This window comes from Gorilla gorilla, chromosome 16 (assembly GCF_029281585.2).
Source record: "Gorilla gorilla gorilla isolate KB3781 chromosome 16, NHGRI_mGorGor1-v2.1_pri, whole genome shotgun sequence".
In the NCBI taxonomy this organism is placed as follows: domain Eukaryota; kingdom Metazoa; phylum Chordata; class Mammalia; order Primates; family Hominidae; genus Gorilla; species Gorilla gorilla.
The window spans coordinates 88,158,569-88,183,960 of record NC_073240.2 but is presented as its reverse complement, the minus strand read 5'-3'; the positions used below and the strand labels follow the sequence as shown (position 1 = coordinate 88,183,960).

The 25,392-nt window shown below is 36.4% G+C and overlaps 1 protein-coding gene and 2 long non-coding RNA genes across 3 annotated transcripts in view; 1 reads left to right on the top strand and 2 right to left on the bottom strand.

Moving 5' to 3' along the window:
* The window catches only part of LOC109023328 (uncharacterized), a 54,684-nt gene extending 30,378 nt beyond the window's left edge, over positions 1-24,306 (top strand). The window contains exons 2-3 of the long non-coding RNA XR_002002716.4: positions 23,337-23,451; positions 24,013-24,306. This is a non-coding gene — a long non-coding RNA (uncharacterized lncRNA). The remainder of the gene's footprint in view (positions 1-23,336; positions 23,452-24,012) is intronic.
* The window catches only part of AGBL1 (AGBL carboxypeptidase 1), a 948,924-nt gene that overhangs the window by 68,855 nt on the left and 854,677 nt on the right, over positions 1-25,392 (bottom strand). The window lies entirely within an intron of this gene.
* The window catches only part of LOC109023327 (uncharacterized), a 13,362-nt gene continuing 4,813 nt past the window's right edge, over positions 16,844-25,392 (bottom strand). The window contains exon 3 of the long non-coding RNA XR_002002715.2: positions 16,844-16,993. This is a non-coding gene — a long non-coding RNA (uncharacterized lncRNA). The remainder of the gene's footprint in view (positions 16,994-25,392) is intronic.

Below are 25,392 nucleotides of genomic sequence, written 5' to 3'. Positions count from 1 at the left end.
GTCATTCTCCTTATTTCCTAATATATTCTTATCCAGTTATTTAGATCCAGATCTGATGCTGATATATATGAATTCAAACTGATCACCTATTCAAGGCTTACATGATATTTTAATATCATTGTTTATGCTTTGCAATTGGTTAATGCTCACATTTTAATCGTCACGTTTTAAAAGATAAGTGCAATTAACCTTAATTATATGTTTCTAGTTTGTGTTTTCTAACTTACATGCAGAAATGTGTGATATTCATAACTTTAGAAGTTTGAGTCTTCTACAATAGACTTTCTCAAACTTTTTGTGCACAGGAACCAGCTGGGGGTGTTGCAGATAATGCAAGATTCTCATTCAATAGCTCTGTGGTGGGACCAGAGTTTCCACATTTCTAACAAGATCCACAGTGATACTAACCTTCCTTTTCCAAGAACCATATTTTGAATAGCAAGGTCCTAAATAGACCTGCCTCGAAATATGTTTTATAGATGTTTGTGGCTTTTCATGGAAAGAAAATATCTTCTGGTGTAAGTCTTATATTCAATGGTATGTCCTGCATAACCTGAAATTTATTTACTCTGCATCATTGTCTCCCTAGGAGAGCTTTATGAAGCAAAATTTCCAAGAAGTGTTATTCATAAGAATTCTTTAAAAAAGTGTTTTGTGGTGAAACGAATATGTGGAATGATAGTAAACAAAGTAAAAAGAGATTTTTTTTTTTCTTTTAAAGACATATGATTTAAAAAAAGATGTTTCTTTAAGAATTTTTGGAATCTTAGACACGTTAATGCCTTGTGAATGGTAATCAAAAATGTGTCCTTCCTGGAGAATCATTTGGAAATGCTATTCCAGAAAACACACAGATCCAGGAGTCTCTTATGTCTCTCCACCAAAAATCCTCTCTCCCACTTCTGGCCCAATCTGGATCTAGAAACTGCCCATTTTCAATTTTGCTGAGGCTTACATTTAACACTTTTGTGTCTACATGTGTATTTATAAACCTGGGTGCAACTTGTCTTTCTTTTCAAACACTGCTAAACTTATTGGTTGGCTGTCTCCAGGAAAATTGAATTTGAGAATTGAATTTGCAATTTGTAATAGAAAATAGTAACATCATATGACTGCAAATAAGAACTCGCCAATACATCACAAGAGATTTGTTTAGTGTTTTGTGGGGAGAAATGATTATTTATCCTCACATCCAGGCTTTTCGGACATTACTCTATAAAGTCAGTTTCAGGCCCTTCTATTTAGTAGCCCTGGCTGTTCTACTGCCTTCACTGCCCTCTTCAGGAATGCTGAATCAAGATTATCTTAGGTGATGGTAAATGCACCTGAGAGGCAATATCTTAGGCATACCCTAAGAATGGCCCTGTATGGCAGATGCACCTGAATGTGTGCTCTAGAGCTAGGGAATCCAGGAGTGGCTAAACTAGAGATTCCTTCCTGTCTATGAGAAACATCTGAGCCCCCGGCCTGACCCACAGAACATGGGAGATACAGAGGATCGAGGTCCTGAGTTTTGGGTTGAATGAATGTTGCCAAGTGGAGGTGGTCAGGGAAAGGGTTCTAAGTAAAAATACTGTATAAATTGCATGCCTTTCCAAGTGGTGGCAGTTCTCCTGTTCATCCCACCACCACTGGACCCTCTCCCCTGTGTGTAAGCCTCAGCGAAGCCCCAGGTCTCGTTTGCTGGCTCTGGGTCTCTTCTTCAAACCCTTGAATCTGGTGCCCTCCAGATAGAAGTCTGGCATAACACTTAGTCTCCACAGTGATAGGGTTGTCATTATACTGACCAATTTTTCAGAAATCCTACAGTAGAGCTGCAGAGTGGACCCTCATTGGCTTTTTTTTTTTTTCTTTTCTAAAGCCTGGGTAGATTTATAAGTACTCCTAACAGAGGTTGCAGCAATGACTCCCTTTTTTGAGCTTTATTTAGTATTAGTGACAAAAATTGTAAACATTTAAATGTACAACATGATGATTTGATAACACATATGTATTGTGAAATGATTACCACATCAAGCTAATTAACATGTCTATTATGTCACATAGTTATCATTTGTCTGTGGGAGTGTGGGGGTAAGGACACTTGAAATCTACTTTTTTAGCAAATTTCAAGTATACAATAGAGTATTATTAACTCTAGTCATCATGCTTTACATTAAGTCTCTAGAACTTAGTCCTCTTATAACTGAAAGTTTGGACCCCTTAACCAACCACTCCCCATCTGCCCCAACCTCCAGCACCTGGCAATAGCCATTCTATTCCATGTTCCTATGCGTTTGACTATTTTAGGTTCTACATATAAGTGAGATTATGCAGCGTTTGTTTTTCTGTCTAGCTTATTTCACTTAGCGTAATGTCATTCAGGTTCATCCATGTTTTCAGACATGGTAGATTCCTTTTTTATGGCTGAGTAATGGCTAAGTGTCCATTGATAGATGCTTAGATTGTTTTCATATCTTGACTATTTTGAATAATGCTGCAGTGTACATGGGGGTGCAGATATCTCTTGGGGATGGTCATTTTCTTTCTTTTTTGGGGGGATATATAGCCAGTATTAGGATTTCTGGATGATTTTGTAGTTCTATTTTTAATTTTTTGTTGAATCTCTATACTGTACTGATTTACATCCTTACTGAATATATAAGGGTCCCATTTTCTTTACATCTTTGACAACACTAATGTTTTGACTTTTTGATAATGACTTTCTCTTGTGTCAAGCTGTACTTGAATCTGATCCTTACCCTATGAAAATAAAACAAGAGTGGTGGATTTGGCTCATTTCAACCAGATAATTTATATTTCTTAATAATACAGAATTACCTGTAGTTTATAGATATGAGCATAAGTTGTACAAGGAAAGAAAAGCTATAAAATAGAGTGATAAGAGCTTGAATGGGTATAAGATCTAGAAGTAGCTCCCTAATAGAATAAAAACTAAGAGCCATCAACTATCAACTCCAATCCTGTGTCTACATCTTTTTAACGACTAAGCAAAAGTTGAGTCAGACTGTGCGGAAAGCAAGATAAGTAGTACCCTGCATTTTTATTACATTTTCTTTTGTTTTCAAGTCAACAAAGAAAAGTTAAAGAAACAAAAGGCCTTCAATTGAATTATTTAAAAAATATTTTGAAATATTATGCACTGCACATTTCCCCGAAACCTTAAAAGAGTTGGTGGGCATCTTTAGAGATGACACAATTAAAGAAGAGCTAATCCCATTTCCCCTGAACAAGACAAATGAACAGAGCAATAAAGATCCAATGTGGCTGTGTAAACATCCAATCAATGATCCACTTGTTAAGCTAAATCCGACCTGGAAATAGAGAAGTGGAGAGAAACTCAGATAAGAATAATGTGCATCATTATTTTGGCTTTAGAAGAAAAAGATAAGGCTGGTGAAAGGGTATTAACGCAAATGAGCACAGAGATGAATGTGTTGAGGAGAGAAAAAGAAGGAAAGAGTAAGAAACGAGAGAAAAAGTGAGAGAAGCTCATTAATAAACAGGAAAGAAAAACAGAGTTGATTTACCAGTTATCTGAAATAGGGAGCTTAAATTTTAATTCCTCTCTGCTGACAAATAACAAATCAAAGAAAAAAAGAAGACTTTGGGTGTTTGTGTGTGTTGTAATGATGATGTCATAAGCAAACATTCTTCAAAGTAAGAAACAGAAAATGGAAAGTGCATATTGCAAGTCAGTCCATATTAGAAATGTGAAACCACTTCTGGTCAAACCAGAGAACACCCATTTCCAGGCAGGGACATTTTTTAGAAGAAGCATGGAAATGGAAGGCATGCATTTGGGTTCTTAGGTACAGAACTGGATGTTGAACTACTCATTTTATTGTGTTTGTATAAGTAGGTTTAATTTTTTTTACTAAATATTAAAATACCTTTAATCAACTGGACAAGCATAATACCTTTTTAATGAACACACTTCCACATATAAAAACAGAGAGCAATAAGAGGATTATTATGTTTGATGAACAAAGATTAATAAATACTAAACTATTGCTACATTAGCTTCAGAACTCTTTTTTTGTTATTACTGACTTAAGTACATCTGTAATTGAAATCTCACATCATCCTTCTTTGTCCCTCCATTTCCAGAAAGGGAATATTTTCTCTCAGGATTCTGTGTACTTACTACATTTGTAGGCAACTATAAACAGTATATATTATTGTTTCTGAGTGTTTTAACATTTTAAATATATGGTACCTTACTGTAAGTATACTTTGCAATATTTGCTTCCTTCTTGTGGTATTATATTTTTGAGGCTTATTCATATTGATATTTTTAAATCTAGCTAATTCATTTTAACAGACACATAGTGTCCCACTGAATTAAACATAAAGTTTATTTGTCTTAATAATGGATAGTAAAATTGTTTTCATGCTTTTGCTATTACAATCTGTGCCAAAATGAATATCTTCTGAACTATCCCTTTGAATACATTTGTGAAATTTTTATAAGATCGATTTATAGAAAGTGCTGATAAAAAATTATATATTGCTTTAGCTTTTCAACTGAGTCTTTACGTTTAGTTTTTTAATCAATAGACTTATTTATGTGTATAGCACAGAAATCTATGTCACTAATTGTTTTCTATAAACAGCTAATTTTTGCAGAACCTTATACTAAACTTTTTCCTGTTAAATTTACTACCATTGCATATATGCCAAATTTCTATGAATGTAGGTCTGATTCATGTTTCTTTTTCTTTATAATTATTTTTCTTGTCTATACCTATGCTAAAATCAAATGGTTTTAATTAATTTAACTCTGTGGTTCTCAGTGGAGGACATTTTAGCCTCCAGAGGGCATTTGGCAATGTCTGGAGACATTTCGATCATCACACCTGTAGGGGCAGTGGCCAGGGACACTGCTGAATATTCCATTAATACAATGCAAAGGAGAGTCCCATTCTACCAGCTTTCATTTTCTTTTCTTTTCTTTTTTTTTTTTAAGAAACAAGATCTTGCTCTGTCACCCAGGCTGGAGTGCAGTGGCACAATCATAGCTTACTGCAGCCTCCAATTCTTTGGCTCCAACAATTCTCCTGTTTCAGCTTCCCAAGTAGCTGGGACTACAGTTGTATGACACACATTCGGCTAATTTTTTATTTTTATTTTTTAGCTACAAGGGTCTTGCCCTGAGGCTCAGGCTGGTCTCGAACTCCTGGCCACAAGTGATCCTTCTGCCTCAGCCTCTAAAAGTGCAGGGATTACAGGTGTGAGCCACCGTGCCTGGCCTCAAACATGTTTTTGTTCAGAATTATATTGACTGTACTAGGTTTTTTATTATTCCATACGAATTTTAGAGTTAAGCTCTTAAATTCCAAGAAAACAAAATCTTTCAACATTTTAATTGAATTAACATTTAACTTATAGATTAATACGACAAGAATTGACGATTCATTATATTGATTCTTCTCATTTATTAAGGGATAAATCTACATTTGTTTTGAAATTGGAAAAGTTTCTTTAATTAAATTTGATATTTTTACTCTGAAAGATCATTCAAATTTTTGTTAAATATATTACAGGATGATTACCTGATTTCTTTCTTCTGTTTTATATGTAATTGATTAAATTGTTTTTCTGATTGTTTGCTGCTGCTATATAGTAATGTGATTAATTTTTATATATTGATATTTTCCATTATATATTAATCTAACATTTTTTCCCAAATTCTCACAGTATATCTAAATATTTTTTATAGATTCCCTTAGATTTTACTTTGCTGACATACCTCTATCTGAGAAAAATGAGAAGATTTTAACTTTTTCCCAAATGTTACATATTTTATTGAAATTTTTTCTTCTGCATTAGTGGCTAGGCCCCTCACTACAATGTGATGATAGAGGAAATGGCTGAACTCAGCATTAAAGAGTAAAATTTTCTGTAGGATTTTAGTAGATATATTTACCACATTCACTGAATGTCCTTTAATTTCAAGGTATTAAAATATTGAATAAAATATATAAAAATAGATTATTTTTCAATGTGTTGAATTCAGATTTTAGACTGGATTTCAGATCCCACATGCACAGAATGGAGACAATCATACTGCTTAGTTCCTAATTACTAGATTGATTGCCCTTATCATCAGACTATGTATAACACCTCTAACGTTTTATGTCATGTTTTTTCTTTTTGTGCCCGATTGCCTTTGTGTTGTTCCTTCTAGACATGCACTTTATTTTCAACAATCTATACCGTTTTAATTCATTCTGTATACACACATATGTGCATAGATGTGTTCAGTGTTATATGCTGCATGTTTAACTTATGTAAATATTATTTGTTATTCCATTCAATTTCTTAATTATTTCACTAACATTTTGAAATGCTGCTACACTGCTCTATGAAAATGTAGCTCTTTACTTCTCACTGCTAAATAGTAATCTTTGGCATATGTGATGGTTAATTTTATGTGTCAACTTGGTTAAACAATGGTGACCAATTGTTTGGTCAAATACTAGCCTTGATGTTGCTGCAAAACTATTTTTTAATGTGTGACTAACATTCACATCGGTTGGTTTTAAGTAAAACAGATTACTCTCCATGACATGGATGGACCGCATCTGATCTGTTGAAGAGCAAAGACAGACGTTTCCCAAAGAAGGAATTCTGCCTCAAGTCTACAATAGAAATTTTGCTTGAATCTAGTTTTTACACTCAAGTATGCAAGATCAACACTTACTTGAATCTCCAGCTTCTGCCTTGTCCTGTGGAATTTGGACTTGCCATCTCCCACAACTGTATGAGCCAATGTCTTAGAATTTATCTCTTTCATTTTATCTGCCTCTCTCACTCTCTTTTCATCTATCTATCTATCTATCTATCTATCTATCATCTATCTATCTATCATCTATCTATATATCTATCTATATCATCCATCATCTCTATCATCTATCTAATCTATCTATCTATCTAATCAATCATCTATCTACCTATCTATATCTAAATCCTACCGGTTCTGTTTCTCTAGAGAACCCTAATACAGAATTTATAACTTTTTCCTTATAGATTTTCCTAGTTAATGGTCCCATTAATAGTCTATAATTTCTTGCTACTACCAACAATGTTGCTTGGGATAATTTTGTAACTTGTTTCTTATAAACTGTATAACTCTATTTACCCAGATTTGATACAGCATGCACATGTATACTTAATTTCATTCCAAAATGCTAGACTATTTTGTAAAACCCTGGCTTCAGGTCTCACTCCCACCAGCAGGAGTTTCTCCATGGCCACAATAACATATATATTATTGAATTTTTCATTTTTACATGTTTGATATAAAGTCGTATCTCCTAAAACCTTTCTTCTATGGAGGGAAAGCCTTGGAATCCTATTTAAGTATACTAAAAATCGAGTCTAGTTGATTTTAATTTTTCTTCTTCATAATCCGGTTGTTAATTTATTTTCAGAAATTAATTCATGTCATATGCATTCAATCATGTATATTTCATAGTACCTTTCCAAGACTTTAAAAACTTTTGTTGATTTTATCATTATAGCTACTCTAATCTTTCTTTTCTCTTAATCATACTTGTCAGAAGTTTGTCTATCTTGTCTTTGTAAACCAAGCTGTAGTTTTATTTTTACATTTTTTGATTTCTTTCTCTCTTCTGTTCATTTCTGATTACATGTTCATCATTTGTGTCTGGTTCTTTTTTTAAATTTACTCATTTCTATTTCTTCCATCTTGAGGTGAATTCTTGGCTCCTTTGTTTCAGAACTGATTTGTTTTCTGATAAGGGTAGCTAGGGCCACTGATTTCCTTCAAGTACTATTTTGTTAGCAACCCACTCATTTTAACCTTTAGGGTTTTCATTGTGATTCTATGATTCAATTTTAAGTATGTGCTAATTGTGCTTAGGAGTTTTAAAAAAATTTCATTACAATGAATATTTAATAACATTGATTTTAACTTTAGATATATATTAAAATTTTTATTTTTAGTAAATTTGTACTGGAGTAAATATACATATAAATTTGCGCAAATCTTAAATCCACAATGATAATGACATTGCAGGGTTTCTAAAATATGCAATAGTGAAATGTACGACAGCCATAGTACAAAGTTCTGGAGGGGAGAAATGGAAGTATATTTTTGTAGGATTCTTATACTGTATGAGAAGTTATGTAGTACCACTTGAACTTATACTCTTAAAAGTTAAAGATATATAAGTAAAGATACGTGAACTCTAAAGCAACCACTAATGTAATAACACAAGTTATCATGACTAATAAGTCAAAAAAGATATAACCATAAGCTAATATTCAATTCAATTAAAATTCAGAAAGAGAGAAGCAGAACAACAGATGGAACATTTTTTTAAATTTCAATGTTTATGTTAGATATAGAGGGTTCATGGGCATGATTGTTACATGGGTGTATTGCATGATGATGAGGTTGTGGAATGGATCTTGTCACTCAGGGAGTGAGCATAGGACCCAATAGGTAGTTTTTCTAACCACGCTCTCCTCTTCTTTCCCCCCTTCTAGTAGTCCACAGCGTCTATGTTCCCATGTTTATGTCCAGGTGTGCTCAATGTTTAGCTCCCACTTAAAAGTGAGAACAGGTGGTATTTGGTCTTTTGTTCCTGTATTAATTCACTTAGGATTATGGCATCCAGTTGCATCTATGCTGCTGCAAAGGACATGATTTCAATCTTTCTATAGCTGCACAGTGTTCCGTGGTGTATATGTATCATATTTTCCTCCTTCAGTCAATCATTGATGGACACCTAGGTTGATTCCATGTCATTGCTATTGTGAATAGCACAGTGATGAACACACAAGTGTGAGTGTCCTTTTGGTAGAATAGGATAATTTATTTTCCTGTGGATATATACACAGTAATGGGATTGCCAAGTCGAATGGTAGCTCTATTTTAAGCTCTTTGAGAAATCTCCCAACTGCTTTCTATAGTGGTTGAACTAATTTCCATCCTTACCAACAGTTTATAAGTGTTCCCTTTTCTCTGCAGCCTCACCAGATTCTGTTGTTTTTGACTTTTTAATAATAGCTATTCTGATTATTATTATTTTGACTTTTTAATAGAAGCCATTCTGAATTTTATTAATAGCCAGACTGGTGTGAGATGGTAACTCATTGTGGTTTTTGATTGATTGGCATTTTCCTGATAATTAGTGATGAGGAGCATTTTTTCAAATGTTTGTTGGCTGCTTGTCCGTCTTCTTTTTTTAGCCAGAGTGATCCAGCAAGAAAAAGAAATAAAAGGCATCCAAATAGGAAGAGCAGAAATCAAACTATTTCTTTTTGCTGATTATATAATTCTATACCCAGAAAACCCTAAAGACTCTTCCAAAAGGCTCCTAGAACTAATAAACGACTTCGGTAAAGTTTCCAGATACAAAATCAGTGTACAAAAATCAGTAGCATTTCTAAACACCAATAATGTCTAGGCTGAAAGTCAAATCAAGAACACAACCCTTGTCCAGCCACAGTGGCTCACACCTGTAATCCCAGTTCTTTGGGAGGCCGAGGTGGGTGGATTGCTTGAGCTCAGGAGTTTAGGACCAGCCTGGCCAACATGGTGAAACCCTGTCTCTACAAAAGATACAAAATTGAGCTGGGCATAGTGGCATGTACCTGTAGTCCCAGCTACTTGGGAGGCTGAGGTGGGAGGATTGCTTCAGTCCAGGAGGCAGAGGTTGCCGTGAGTCAATATCACACCACTGCGCTCCAGCCTGATGTGAGATGCTGTCAAAAAAAAAAAAAAAAATCCAAATACAGCTTACCAAGAAGGTGAAAGATCTCTACAAGAACTACAAAACACTGCTAAAAGAAATCAGAGACTACACAAATAAAAGGGAAAAATATACCTTGCTTGTGGATAGGAAGAATCAATATAGTTAAAATGGCTATACTGCCCAAAGCAATTTATAGATTTAACACTATTCCTATCAAACTACCAATGTCATTTTTCACAGAATTGGAAAAATATCTAAAAATTACATGCAACCAAAAAAGAGCCAAAATAGCCAAAGCAATTGTAAACAAAAAGAACAAAGCTGGAGGCATCATACTACCCCACTTCAAACGATAAAACTATAGTAACCAAAACAGCATGGTATAGCACAAAAACAGGCACATAGACCAATGGAACAGAAAAGAACAATCAGAAATAAAGCTGCACACCTATAACAATCTGATCTTCAAAAAGGCCAGCAAAAACACACAATGGGGAGAGAACTCCTTACTCAATGAGTTATGCTTGCATAATTGACTATATGCAGAATGAAACTGGACCCTTACCTTTCACTATATACAAAAATTAACTGAAGATAGATTAAAGATTTAAATGTGAGACCTCAAAATCTAAAAATTCTTTAAAAATCTAGGAAATATTCTTTTTAACATGAGTCTTGGCAAAGAATTTTTGGCTGAGTCCCCAAAAGCAATTGCAACAATACAAAAAATTAACAAGTTGGACCTAATTAAATTAAATAACTTCTCAGCGGATAAAACTATCAACAGGGTAAATAGACAACCTACAGGATGGGAGGAAATATTTGCAAAAACTACGCATCTGACAAAGTTCAAACATCCAGAATCTATAAGGTACTTAAATCAACAAGAAAGAAACAACCTCATTTAAAAAATGGGCAAAGGATACAAATTTTTTACAAGTAGCAAGATACCAGTTTTAATTACAGTTATATCAATAATCACATTAAGTGTCAATTATCTAAGCACTTAATTAAAAAGTAGAGATTGTTAGATTGGATAAGATATCATGACCTTACTAGATATTGCCAATAAGAAGCATGTTTTAGATATAAATAAGCAAATAGATGAAAAGTAAAGTAATCAAACAATGAAATAATTTATATGCTACTAACACTGACTAAAAGAAAATAAGAGTGACAAAAGTTTTTTTTTTTTTGAGACAGAGTTTCGCTCTTGTCCAGGCTGGAGTGCAGCAGCGTGATCTCGGCTCACTGCAACCTCTGTCTGCTGCTTTCAAGTGATTCTCCTGCCTCAGCCTCTGGAGTAGCTGGGATTACAGGCACCTGCCACCACACACAACTAATTTTTGTATTTTTAGTAGAGACGGGGTTTCACCATGTTAACCAGGCTGGTCTTGAACTCCTGATCTTGTGATCCACCCACCTCAGCCTCCCAAAGTGCTGGGATTACAAGCGTGAGCCACCATGCCCAGCCAGGAGTGACTATATTAATAGCAGACAAAGTTGATTTCATGGAAACAATGTTACCATATATACAGTCATTTCATAATGATAAAATGGTTATGAAGAAGACATAGCAGGCCTAAACATGTGCACACTTAACAATAGAGCTTCAAAATATATAAGAAGCAAAATTGGATAGACTTATAAAAAGCAATAAATAAAAATTGCCCAAATCATGAGTGTGGAGCTCAATAAATTTTTACAATTTTCAGATCAATAAATATGATATTATTGGCATTCCAAAAGTTTCCCTTTGTGTCTCATCTTAGCAACTCTTTTTCTCAAATAACCACTCTCCTGACTTCTAATCCCACAGACAAGTGCCTTTGTTAAAATTAATATAAATCACTTAATATGATCTTTTGCATCTCCTTTCACTCAACATTATATTTATGAGATTAACCATGATGTCATGTACAGTTGCACTTTGTTACTATATACAAATTTTTGAATTATTTTACTAAAATGTCTTTACATATTTTTTGGATCAACATTTGAATTGTTTTCTTGTGAGTGCTATTAGGAATTGGGCAGTCGTGAGCATTCTTATATTTGACTTTTGATGAACGTAAGTATTTATTTGTCTTGAGTATAATAGCAAAGAGTAGAACAGCTGAAAACTTAGGGTATGTGGGTACACATTTAGTAGAATATGCCAACATATTTATCAGGTGGTTGTGCCAGTTAATAGTTCCACTAGCTTCTTATCCTCACCAACACTTAACTTTAGGTCCAGGAGTACAATGAGGCAGGTGAGGCAATGAAGGTAGAAAAATTTAAAAGCTGCACACCCTCATTGACTTTTGAACCTAGCATAACTTGCATGAACCTAAGAGGGTGTCTCTCTAAAAATTAGGTGCTCGGACACAAAATTTAAGAAGGCACCCAGTTTGAGGTTTTCGTAGAACTCTGCATTTGAGCAAACTTGAGAGTAAGTGCCTTCTTAAATTCTATACCATAGACACACTTCATTTATCTCACTCTACTCTCAGCCTTGTTTGATATAGTGTTTTTATTTTATTTTTTTATTTATCTAAGGGGAGTGTAGTGTTTTTGCATTGTTATTTTTACTTACATTTCACTGATGATTAATGATGTTGAGAACCTTTTAATGTATTGATTAACCATTTTGACATCCTCTTTTGTGAGTTGCCTTTTCAAATCTTTTGTCCAATTTTAATTGGATTAGCTGTGTTTCTTCTTATTTAATATTCTTCGTATATATTCTTCATGAATCCTTTATTGGATTTCTGTATTGCAAGTACATTTCACTCTGACTTTCCATTCCATCCTCCAGTGGTTTCTAATAGTAAATAAAATATCTTAATTTTAGTAGAGTTTAACTTATAAATAAATATACACACACACATATATATGTGTGTGCATATATATATACATATATATATTTTTTTTCTTTTTGGTTACTGCTTTTCTGTCCTACTTATGAAATCTTCTTTCTTATTTTCTTTTTGTATATGTAAAATCTATGATTATGTCTCTTTTACTACTCCTGATATGAGTATTTTTTTAACTCTTGGTTGAATTCTATGAATCTAATTAGTCTTTCCCAAATGTAAATTTGATTTTATTTATGTTATTTATTTTACATTTGTTTTTTATTCCATTAGTCTAACTTTTTATTATTTTCTTGTTTTAACTTTATTTGGGTTTAACTGATTATTCTTTCCTTAGCTTCTCAAGATGGTTACAAAAGTTACTGTTTTTTGAGAATTTATTTTTTAAATTATATTTATTTAAAATTATCTTTCCTTTAGTTAATTTCTCCTCTAAACAGGCTTAACAGATATATTTTGATAGGGCATATTTTTTGTCATTTAGTTCAAAATATTTTCTAATTTCCAGGTTGATTTATTTGACCCCTGTCTTATTTACAAGTATATCTTAGTTTCCAAACGGCTGATAATTTACTTTTTGTTATTGATTTATAGCTTGATTCCACTGTAATTAGAGAATGTACTCTACATACAATCATTCCTTAGAAATTTGTTGAGCTCACTTAAAGGCCCAGTATATAATTATTAATGATAAGTGTCCTATGTCCAATGAAAAAATATGCTATTTTGCTATCATTGGGTATAGTGAGGTTCTATATGTGTTCATATACAAAGGCTCATAAATTACTGTATTTGCGAGTTTGTCTATTTCTCATTTTAATTTTTTAATTTTTACTTTACATATTTCAAAACCTTTTTTACTCTTTTCTTCCAGGTTCTAGAATGGAGAAGGATCAAAGCATTATTATACACATAAAACATTAGCAGTTTTATATGATTTTTGTGGATTGACCCTTTTGTTATTATGTAACCCCTTTCTTTTTCTTTAGCAGTATTTTTTGTCTCAGAGTCTACTTTATTATTAATATGTTTAAGTCAACTTTCTTTTGATTATTTGACAGCCTGAAATATCTATGCTATCCTCTCTATTCTAGGAGTTTTGATTTTTTTCGTCTAGTTTATTTATGTCTTAACAGTGGCCTTCTTCCTGAATTGGCTCCAAAAGTTTGAAAATTCCCTGAAGGGTGGAGCAGTTACAGGACATGGGCATACCTCGCTACAGTTTATTCTTTCTGGGATCTTAGTTACTTGATTCTAGGAAAACTCCTGACTGTTTCTGATGTCTTCAAACAGATTTCAAATTTCATCTTGATTTTGTAAGTTTTTCCTAATAGGAACATTGGTCTGCTGCAATCTGTTCTATCAAAAAGAGAAACAAAAATCTTAATGGGTCATTAATTTTTTATTTTTTTCATTTAAGAAAATTATCTGCCATTATTCTCTACAGTATTTCCTTTTTTCTTCTAAATTATCTCCTGTTGGAACTTTTACGTGACTTTTTCTGCAGTTTTTATTGTCTCCATTTCTTCATTACGGGAGACATTTTATGTAGGCTGTATGGACCACACAGTTCCTGTCACTACTATTCAGTTCCACTGTTGTAGCACGAGAGCAGTTATAGATGTTACATAAATGAATGTCTGTGGCTGTATTCCAGGATACTTTATTTACAAAAAGTGGTATCCAGGGCCTACAGGCCTTAGCTTACCAATTCCTGGGCTAGGTTATGCTAGTGTATTAAACATTCTTGAAATCTCACTCGTCCAAGATATCAAATAGTTATTTTATTTTTCTCTTCCTCATGCTACATGTTTATTTTAGATATATCAATGGCACTCTGCTCATTGCAGTTTTTCAGGGATACTAGCTAAGAGATCTTGTTGGCATTCAAACAGAAAAGAATGTTCTGGCAATTAAATATTTACTTTGGAAGAGATACTCATCACACGCATTCAGTCACTCATTGGCTAGAAATATGATGGACCACGCATAACCCTATAAGTGTATAAAGTGACCAGGAAGGGTAATCTTATGGCAGTCAAAAAACAGACAAATCAAATGAGTGGCTCTAGTGTCCACTTAGGTGAGTTTTAACCTTTTTTAAATAGATTCATTTCTTTTTCCTTCGATATTAGTATTCTTATATTTATCTTCTAATTTACCGATTCTTGTTCCAGATGTGTCTATGTTTTTATTTTAAATGTCCATTTACATTTTAATTCTAATGACTATTTTTTATTTTTAAAAATGCAATATGTTCTTTTTTAAATCTGTCATTTACACATATTGTTTTGTGTTTGCTTTGGTGTTTTCTAGGTGCTCATTGGTGTATTTCATTCATCTCTTTATCAGTCTGCAGCTTATTGCCTGGCTGTCTATCTGGTGGTGTTTGGTCTAAATCCACCTCCTCCCCACAAGTCAGGGAGCCTCAGTGTCATTGCACATGCTAACTCATGGGGCTCTTGGTTCTATTTTTGCTTCTGTCATGCCGTAAAATGTTAAACCAGTATAGCCACAGAATTGCAGAATTGAAAGGCCCTCTTTCATCTTTTGAGGTAGATGACAACCTTAACATCATGTTAATGGGGGAAAATTATTTGGATGATGTAGAGAAAAACTTCAGCTAAAGCAGATAATTAATGTTTCTCCTAATGTCCGTTATCATCAGTATAGCAGATAGCAGTATAGCAGATAGCAGTATAGCAGAAAAAATACTATATTTTTAATGTAAAATCTAAAGGAAAAAACAACATCAGATAATCTGTATGAATTATTTTATATACTAATCACAACAACTTCACAAATTTGGTATTTTTAAAATGAGTAATAAAATAAGAAATATAAGGCTAACTTGCCCTCAGTCATTCAGCTGCTACACGGTGAAGCTAGGATTTGAACCCTGGATCTCACTCAATGCCTATACCTTTTGACTCTTTTGTGCACATTTTCTTCCTTCAGTGTTGTAAAGCAATCATATGACTTACAATTTGATAACAAAATTACAACAAAGTTTGACATTTTCAAAATAAATTAATAAAAAATATTCGCTGGAATTAGCTCAGCAATCCTTTCTGTTTTCGCCCTGAAGGCATGATCAGGCAAACATTTCAAAGTTCCATAATTTATCTGCAAATGATTGAGTCATAGAACAACATAAAATATGAAATATCTGACATAAAATCTACCTAAAGCAATTTATGAAATACCTGAAGGAATACTAAATTTTAAAAACCAACAATATAAATTTAGGTCAGGCCAATAAGACAAGCTTGCCAGGTTTCAGGACTAGAAATTATGCTCATGTGAGTAACTGTCCCTCAATTCTGGTATCATTCAAAACAATTACTAAAATATGAAATTAAATGGCTGATCAAATCCAAGCATATACTTAGTCAACAGGAGCCGGGCAGCTTTCATTATTCATTATTCATTAAGATAAGCAAAGAATTCCCACCACCCTTCTCAAATTTAGCATTTAATTTTCAGAGAAGCAGCAGAGATGATCTTCGTGTTTCTAGCTGATTAAGTCGGTAGTCCCTGGATAGGTTTGTGTGCTTGCAGGGAGTATTGCCACATCCTTAAAAGGTTCGTTGAAGAACTTAAAGCCCATATGAAAAGATGCCACACAGATTTCTGAGTAATGGGCAGGAGACATGCAAAGGGATGAATCAATTCCCATCTCCCATCTCACCTCCCTGTAGTATTTCTTTTTCTTTCTTTTCTATTTTTTTTTTTTTTTTTTTTTTTTGGACCGAGTTTCACTCTCGTTGCCCAGGCTGGAGTGCAATGGCATGATCTTGGCTCACTGCAACCTCCCCTTCCCGGGTTCAAGCAATTCTGCCTCAGCCTCCCGAGTAGCTGAGGTTACAGGCATGTGCCACCACGCCTGGCTAATTTTGTATTTTTAGTAGAGACGGGGTTTCTCCATGTTGGTCAGGCTGGTCTCGAACTCCCAACCTCAGGTGATCCACCTGCCTCGGCCTCCCAAAGTGTTGGGATTACAGGCTTGAGCCCCTGCGCCCAACCTCCTCATGGTATTTCTTAGCATTCCCCATTAGACACTTCAACAGAAATAATCATAGTGAGTCTATTAATAAATGAATAAAAGGTTTATGGACTCATGTGTTCATGTATGGAAAGGATAAATTAAGTAGATTATATATACTATATAAACTAGCACTGGAATAAATTCCACTACAAAAAAGAATCCTAAATGTTATATCCTTAAGCTCAGTGAAGTATTCAAATAGCAGAATGGGAGTTTGAATTTTTATTAATTTCAGTGTTGTTTTAATTTTCTGGCCATCAGGCAAGATCCAGTCTGCTCAGCACATCACTTGTGCACATAACTCTTCAACAACTTTTCCAAAGGCTTCTTCCAACCAAATAGTAGCCCCTTAACACTGCCTGTAATAAAATATTGCATCATAATTAGTGACCCGGGATGAACCAAGTTGCTGTCTTTGAAAGAAATTTGAACTTAGAGTTGGGAGATGTGAGTTATAATTCTCACCCCACCTTAAAATATCTGTTTGACTTTGGGCAATTAAGTTAATATTTCAGAAATTCTGATTCTGGAACTGTAAAATGAGAATTATAATACCTGTCTTCTGTTGAGTAGATGAAATCAGATAACGCACATAAAGGCATTTTAATGTGAAAGTGCTATACATTTGGGAAGAATTATTATTCTTTGACTCTGAGCTGTCCTTCAGCTGAATCTACTTGTAAAAACTTTGGTGAGGTCCAAAAGTATCTTTTTAAAGTGCTGTATCCCCAGACTGCTAATAACAATGAATCAAAATAGAAAACATACATACACGCACACACATATGCACACACGTCATTCTCCTATTCAATGAGTCAACCAATTTTAATAAGTTGTAACAGTTTTTTACTTTTCTTTTTTGAGATGGGGTCTCACTCTCTTGTCCACACTGAAGTGCAGTGGCACAATCTCAGCTCACTGCAACCTCTGCCTTCCAGGCTCAAGTGATCTTCCCACCTCAGCCTCCCAAGTAGCTGGGACCACAGGTGCATGCCACCACAACCGGCTAATTTTTTTTGTATTTTCTGTAGAGACGGGGTTTCACCAGGTTGCCCAGGCTGTTCTCAATCCCCTCTGCTCAAGCCGTCTACCTGCCTCGGCTCCCCAAACTGCTGGGATTTACAGATGTGAGCCACTGTGCCCGGCTGGTTTTTCACTATCTTTTCTACCACCCCCCATTGAATGGAAATAAATCTGTAAACTTTTTTTCTCTATCTTTACATATCATGAACTCTTTTCATAATACCAAATATTTTCTTTATAACTTTTTTTTTTTTTTTTTAGTGATGGGGTCTTGCTCTGTTGCCCAGACTTGGGTGTAGTGGTAAGATCATAACTCACTGCAACCTCGAACTCCTGGTTCAGGCGATCCTCCTGCCTCAGCCTCCCGAGTAGCTAAGACTACAGTGTGCACCACCACACCCAGGCATAACATTGTTTTATCAGCTGCTTACTATGTCATCATTTTACATGATAATTATAATTCCTATTTATTACTATAATTTATTTACTGTGACATTGTAAACAATGATGTGACAAATTTCATAATACTTATATACACAATGACCATACATTCTGGTTTGCTCAGGAAAGAGCCAGTTTACAGCTGTTGTCCTACTGTAAGTATTTAGAGAAAACCCTTTTCCCTGCAAAAGTCTCCTAGTTCGGTCAATAAATTGTATTGTCACTCTATCTTAAAGATTCTTACTCATTGCCCTTAAGAAAATTGAAAATGGAATTGCTGAGTAAAAGATAATAATTAATTCTACTTGTTTTCTAATGTGAAATACATATTCATTTCTGAAAATGAATTGAAGGTATTAAAAATTTGCAGATTTCACGAATGAAGGCATTAAAAATATGCAGGTTACTTATGTAGGTACTACATATTCTTGGACTATTTTAAACAGTTATTTTTGTCCCTTCCTCTTTCAGTTCTACTGTGCGTCCCTTATGACTTCAACATCGCTAAAGTTCTGAGCAAAGCGATGTCCAGTCGAATGTTCTGTCTCTCTATCATCAGGACTGACTTTGAACTGGCCCCCTAACTCAGCTCAGTATGTTCCCCGAATGGTGCTATGCTTTCCCTGCACATGCTGGTCGGCCATCCTGAAACATGCCTGCCCTCATTATTATTATTATTATTATTATTATTTAGACGGAGTTTCACTTTTTGCCCAGGCTGGAGTGCAGTGGCACAATCTCAGCTCCCCATAATCTCCGCCTCCCGGGTTCAAGCGATTTTCCTGCCTCAGCCTCCCAAGTAGCTGAAGTAGCTGGGACTACAGGCATGTGCCACCATGCCCGGCTAATTTTGTATTTTTAATAGAGACAGAGTTTCTCCATGTTGGTCAGGCTGGTCTCGAACTCCTGACCTCAGGGGATCCGCCCGCCTCAGCCTCCCAAAGTGCTGGTATTACAGGATGAGCCACCGTGCCCCACCCTTCATTCTTCACCTGACTCTTACTCTTCCTTCAGGTCTTATCTTAGATTTCATTTTATCTTAGGCATACTTTTTTGACACAGTATATGTTATACTGTGGCAGAGAAAGTTCGTGGTCCTCAAGTACTCCATGTGCTGGCTACATTCTCCAGTCTTCCTTGAAGTTAGGTTTGGGCCATTTGGCTGCCCCTGGCCAATGGGCTGGTGATACAGGAGCTAGAAGGAAACGATTTAGGCAGACAGCGAGGGTAAGAGAGTCCTTGGTAAGGTTTCCCTTTAATAAAAAGCAGCCTGAAAAATCAAGCTGCAAGCATAGATAAGCAAGCTAAAACTTGCATAGGGAAATGCCAGCAGCTGTGCCAATAGAAAAGGGATACCTGGAAGCCAGGTATATTCAACATGGAGGTTCCCTCAGGGTAGAGACCCCATCTGCATAATAAAAGATTAGGGTGGGGTGGCCAGCATCTTCACACACTATGTGAATGGCACACCTGGTCCAACCAATCTCTCATGCCCTATGTAAATCAGACACCACATCCTCAAGGTCGTCTGTAAAACCCTGTGTATTTTGTCACAGAACCAGAAGACCTACTGGGGAGCTCTTGTCTCTCTGCAGGAGAGAGATATCACAGATTCCAAAATTAATAGAAATTTTGAATACTGTTTTGTGAATTTATTTTTTTTCCACATCTGGATATGTTGTAATCTCTTTCCATCTTTTCTATGTCAGGATATAAAGTCCACACAAAGTTTCCCAGTAGAATTGCCATTTTTCTTCTTCCTTATCATGCTAATCTTAAAAGTGATGTGTTCCAGATAGGTAGTTTCAAGATAGAACAGGACTCTTTAATTTGTATGAGACTTAGGTTAACTGAGAAATAATCCTTAAATTATTTTAAGTACCTGAGATTTTAGAGCTTTTACACTGTAACCACATCTGTTAACTATCCTGACTTATAGGAATCTTGGTTCCAAAAGTAGGGTAATGACGTTACAAAAACCTAATTCATGTGGCATTGAATAAGGAGTTGAGCAGTTAACAGTGAGGCTAAGAAGATAGTGATCCATTTTTTTACAGTGAAAAGTGAGAACAGGTACAATGTGCCTGCAATGCTGGAAGGAAATAATACAAAATTTAAAAGGCAGTTGTTACTGAGATATTAGCAACTACTGGTGGATTGACAAGGTATTACAAGAAAGACAAGAACTCAGTAATTCATTAGCCTCCTTATAAGTAGAAATGCACTGGAATGAAACAGAATCCAGAAAATTGGGTCCTTGCAGGGTTAGAAAAGCCGACTGTTTCTAAAGCCCAAACTGTAAGAGAAGGGATTAGAAAAGGCTTTGAATCACAAATGCTCAGTAAGATAAAGTGATTCTAGGCAAAGATCAGATTGAGTTTTAAGGTATTTTAATTGAGAGAGAGAGGTGTGTGGGAAAAAATGAAAAGTAATAAAGTGGCTCTAAAATCTATGTCTCTTCATATGTCTAGGTGTGCTTGCTGGTACCTGGAACTGAGTGAGAGTCCATGAGTCAGAATCTGATTAACTTTTTGAGACAATGAATAACCTAAGAAGCCACAAGTTCAGAATGTAAAAATATCTTTTACTGAAACAATTCTAAAACCCTCGGAAGAAACTTCCCGACAGTAGAGTCAGGGAATCTAGAATAAATGTCAAATGAGCCCTTCCAGGAGTAGAATCATGACTTCCTCTTGAGTCCTCCTCCACCTTAGGGGATGAAAACTTCACAGTCCTCCAAGCACAATTGCTATGGCTGGTGACTGTTGCTGTCTCCCTCACGTTCCCTTTTTAAAATGGGAGTATTTACTACAGTTATCCTATTCTGGCTACACCACTGTGTACTGAATGTTTTGCGTATGTGTGTGTTTGTGTGTGTAGGTTTACAGGGGAGGCAGTTAAGGAGAAAAGGAACATCTTAGTTCCCAACTCTCTGGATCAAGAGTTGACTCTTCTGTCCTAATGGAGAGAATACTGTATATTGCCTGGTTCGAGTTGGATGCCTGTGCTATTCATCCATTGCCTCTCAGTTCCAATATCACCCTTTTTACTGCCTTGTTGAAATAAATCTGCAATCTTAACTCTTTTTCTTCCACCAGCTAGCACTAATTCACTACAAGGCACTGGAGAGAGATTCTGGCAGAGAAGAATTTTGCCTCCTGCTTCTGGCATGTTCCCTAGGCCTGCTCCTGTAGTGTGCATGGTTCTCCTGCATCAGGCTCTGCATTGCATGGCGGTCAGCAGCTCTCAATGGCCGGCACCTTGCCTGGCAGCTCTTCTTTGAGCACTTTGTCGTAGAGTGCCTCCAGTAAGAAAGATGCCTCCTGGTGAACAGCTTTCCTGGAGGGCAGTTTTCCAGCAAATTCCAAAGGGCCTATTTCCAGCAAGGTCTGCCAGGATGGCTTCTCTACGTATATTATCTCTATATACAGTGACTTCTCTGCCATCATAAGCCACAAAATGGCCTCTCCAGCCAGGTTGGATCTCAGCTTTGGGTGGGGAATGGCCACTGCAGAGGGCTCTTCCTTGGGCGTGATGTCTCGGCTCCGCAGCTGTGACTGTTCCTCATGTTTACTATTTCTATGTTCTTTAGAGTTCTCTTGACTTCCAGTGACCTAATTCCTGATTACTCCAATTCCCTATTAGAATATTTATATTACCATAACTGTTAAAGTACTGTGTAGTTTTTCTCCTGACTGACCCAGACATTACAATGTCCTGACAGGGTTGAGCTTTAGCTTTTCCTCCTGGGGAAGTGTGAATACATTTCAAATGTGGAGGAAAAGAGTCTCAGAATATTTAACCAAAAGCCAAAGAGTTTGTGCTCTTCAAATATATCCATTCATCGTGTAAATGTCACAGTCTCCTTTGCAAGTAGATTCCATGTTACTTAGAACCATGTTTTTTACTTCATATCACAGCACGCATAGGACCAAAGAGTATGGTTTATCTACTGATTTCTTTTGCCAAAAGACAAAGTTACAAGAATTACATTTAAAGATCTAAGGTTGCTTTATTTGAGGTCCTAGAATTGGGCAACACTTCATTTCATAAAATGGAATAAGTTCCAGTGAGCTGAGCAGAGGACATCGGTTTTATAGGCAGAGCAGGGCTGAAGAAAGCAGAAACAAAGAACAGGAAGTGATTGGTCCTTTCAAATTTATATTTCTTGTAAGGTAGGAAAACGGAAACAAAACAATAGAAAAGTGATTGGCTAACATCAAGTTACTTCAGGTTACTTTTTGTTTAAGAGTTAAAGGCAGAGGGAACTTCATTACCATGCCAATTGAAACTGGCCTGTTTGGGAAATTTGCCTATCTCTCCCTCCAGATTTCTCAAGCTGGATAACTCAGTTTTGGTTTGGTGATGTGGAGCCTCAGCATAAGTGACTCCATTTTGACTTTCACTTTGGTCTGTTGGGCCCTTGTGTGTGCACTTAGTTTGTAACAATTTCCTTCTATAATTTTTATTCAACACTCTTATGAGTTCCCTGAAGGTAGGGACCATGGCTTAGTGGTCAACATTATATGCCAGGTATTCAGCATATAACCAGTACTTAATGAGTACTTGTGATTCAATGAGTGAGTGCCTGATCACTCAGAGAGATTAAGTTTCTTGGACACTTACCATGTGCTGGCAATCTTATAAATAGTTTGATAAATCATCTTAGCTGAAACAGCAACTCTATGAGGTCTACAATATTATCTCCATTTTACAGATCAACAAATTAAGAGGTTAAGTTTTTCTGAAAGAAAGTGTGTTTCAAACAAGACATACCAAATCAAAGGGCTCCATTAGAAACAGTGCACTCAACCGGGCACAGGCTCATGTCTGTAAGCACTTTGAGAGGCCAAGGCAGGTGGAGCTCTTGAGCATAGAAGTTCGAGCCCAGCCTGGGCAACACAGAGAAACCCCGTCTCTACCAAAAAAAAAAAAAAAAAAAAGAACTACCAAAATTAGCCGAGTGTGTTGACACATGCCTGTAGTTCCAGCTACTAGGGAGGCTGAGGTGGGAGGATTGCTTGAGCCTGGGAGGTCAAGGCTGTGGTGAATCAATAATGGTGCCACCCTGGGCCAGTGTAAGACCCTGTCTGGAAAAAAAAAAGCATATATATACAAAATAAAAAAAGAAACAGCATACTCTATTCTCTCCCATGGTTATCAAGATTCTGCCAAAATTACTGGTGCATTTGGCTGACTTTCTTCCTTATTCCAGTCTTCTGCTTATTTGCCACTCAGGTGATCAGCAAAAGCTCAGGAAGAGTGGTACTGATGGAGAGGATAAATGCTTACCCAAAGTCACATAAGTTGGCATATCTGCAGGGAAACATCACGTTAGCCTTTGAGGAGAGAGGTAAGTTCTTAGGCTGTATTAGGATTCTTTAGAGGGACAGGACTAATAGGATAGATGTATATATGAAGGGGATTTTATTAAGGGGTGTTGACCCACATGATCACGAGGTGAAGTCCCACAATAGGCCATCTGCAGGCTGAGGAGCAAGGAAGCCAGTCCGAGTCCCAAAATCTCAAGAGTAGGGAAGCCAACAATGCAGCCTTCAGTTTGTGGCGGAAGGCCTAAGGGTCCCTGGGAAATCATTGGTGTAAGTCCAAGAGTCCAAAAGCTGAAGAACTTGGAGTCTGATGTTCAAGGGCAGGGAGCATGCAGCACAGGAGAAAGATGAGGGTCAGAAGACTCAGCGAGTCTGCTCTTTCTATCTTCTTCTGCCTGCTTTATTCTAGCTGAGCTCGCAGCTGATTAGATGGTGCCCATCCAGATTGAGAGTGGGTCTACCTCTCCCAGTCCATTGACTCAAATGTTAATCTCCTTTGGCAATACCCTCACAGACACACCCAGGAACAATACTTTGCACCTTCAATCCAATCAAGTTGACACTCAATATTAACCATCACACAGGCTATGCAGGGATCCAAACAAGAAAATGTGTAACAATTTCAGAAGTGGCAAAAAGCAACAATGAGATGGAAAAAGATGTGAAGGATGTGACAGTGAATGTGGGTCACCCCCAAGGCTCTTTGTGGCAAGACAACGCTGGAGCTCCTCCTTTGCATGAAACTGATTGATGCTGCAAGGTCCTGAAGGAAGACAGATGTTTTTTGTTTTGTTTTGTTTTAGTGCAGTTCTCCAGTAAAAAGAAAACCCAGGCAGTGAATAAATTCAGTCTTCTCCTTTGGGAGAAGTTCACTTCTACTGGGGCCAGAATTTGCTTTTACATACCCTGAACTAGAGGGTCAGAGTATCCTCAAAAGGCTTTCTTGGTACTTCAACTCTGATATCCACCCATCCTTAGAACTACGGCTGCTGCTCCAAAACCTCATACCTTGCTTTCTCCAACCCCTGAGAGAGAGATATTGGCTTGAGTTAGTCTCAATTTTGTTATGTATCCTGGACTAGGTGCTTGGAATGGCTGAGTGTCCCTCCAAGCAGATGGAACAGCCCCCATGCCATTCTTCCATATTAGTTAGAAATACGTTCAGCTGCCTGAATTAGAAAATCCCATGACAGAGGCATTAGGGAACAACACTTTGGTTTTCTCCAAAAGAGCAGGGAGGTAGGCAATTACTATGATTATTTTAGTGGCTCTACCAAATTAGGTCCAAAGTCTCTTCCATTTTTGTGGCCTTCCTCTCCTGGTCACAGCGAGGTTACTGCCACTCAAGCCATCATATCTGTGTCCCGTGCAAGATGGGAAGACTATAAAAGGGGAAAGGGCTCTTGGAGGCCATTCTATTTTCTGTAATCAGGAAAGCAAATATTTTCATAGCTCATCTCTTCACACCCACTTCCCAGCAGACTTCCATGGGCAGCAAGTCTTCCCACTGAAGCAAGGGAAGCTGGAAAATTAGGGACCACATTTATCAGAAGTGTCTCTGCACAATCAGGCCTTGGAATGGATATGTTGCTGCACCGCAAAAAAGTAGTGTGTCTCAAAACAAGGAACAATAAGAGACTAAATACTTGATGGGCAACCAACTGTATTGGCCATTTCTTCTATTTAATTTAATACGTCAGACCTTACTCTGCTTCCCTTAGCTGTATGATCTCACCTCTTGCAATTTTACTTTGAGGTCCCTGCATGCTTTATGTCCAGGCTGTAGAAGGATTGAGCCTGCTGAGGCTGTGCAACAGGGTAGTACCTAGCGTGTGATATTTTACAGGTTGAAAGAAACTTTTGTTTTAACTTTTATTTTAGTTTTGGAGGTACATGTGAAAGTTTGCCACATAGGTAAACTCATGTCATGGGGGTTTGTTGTACAGATTATTTCATCACCCAGG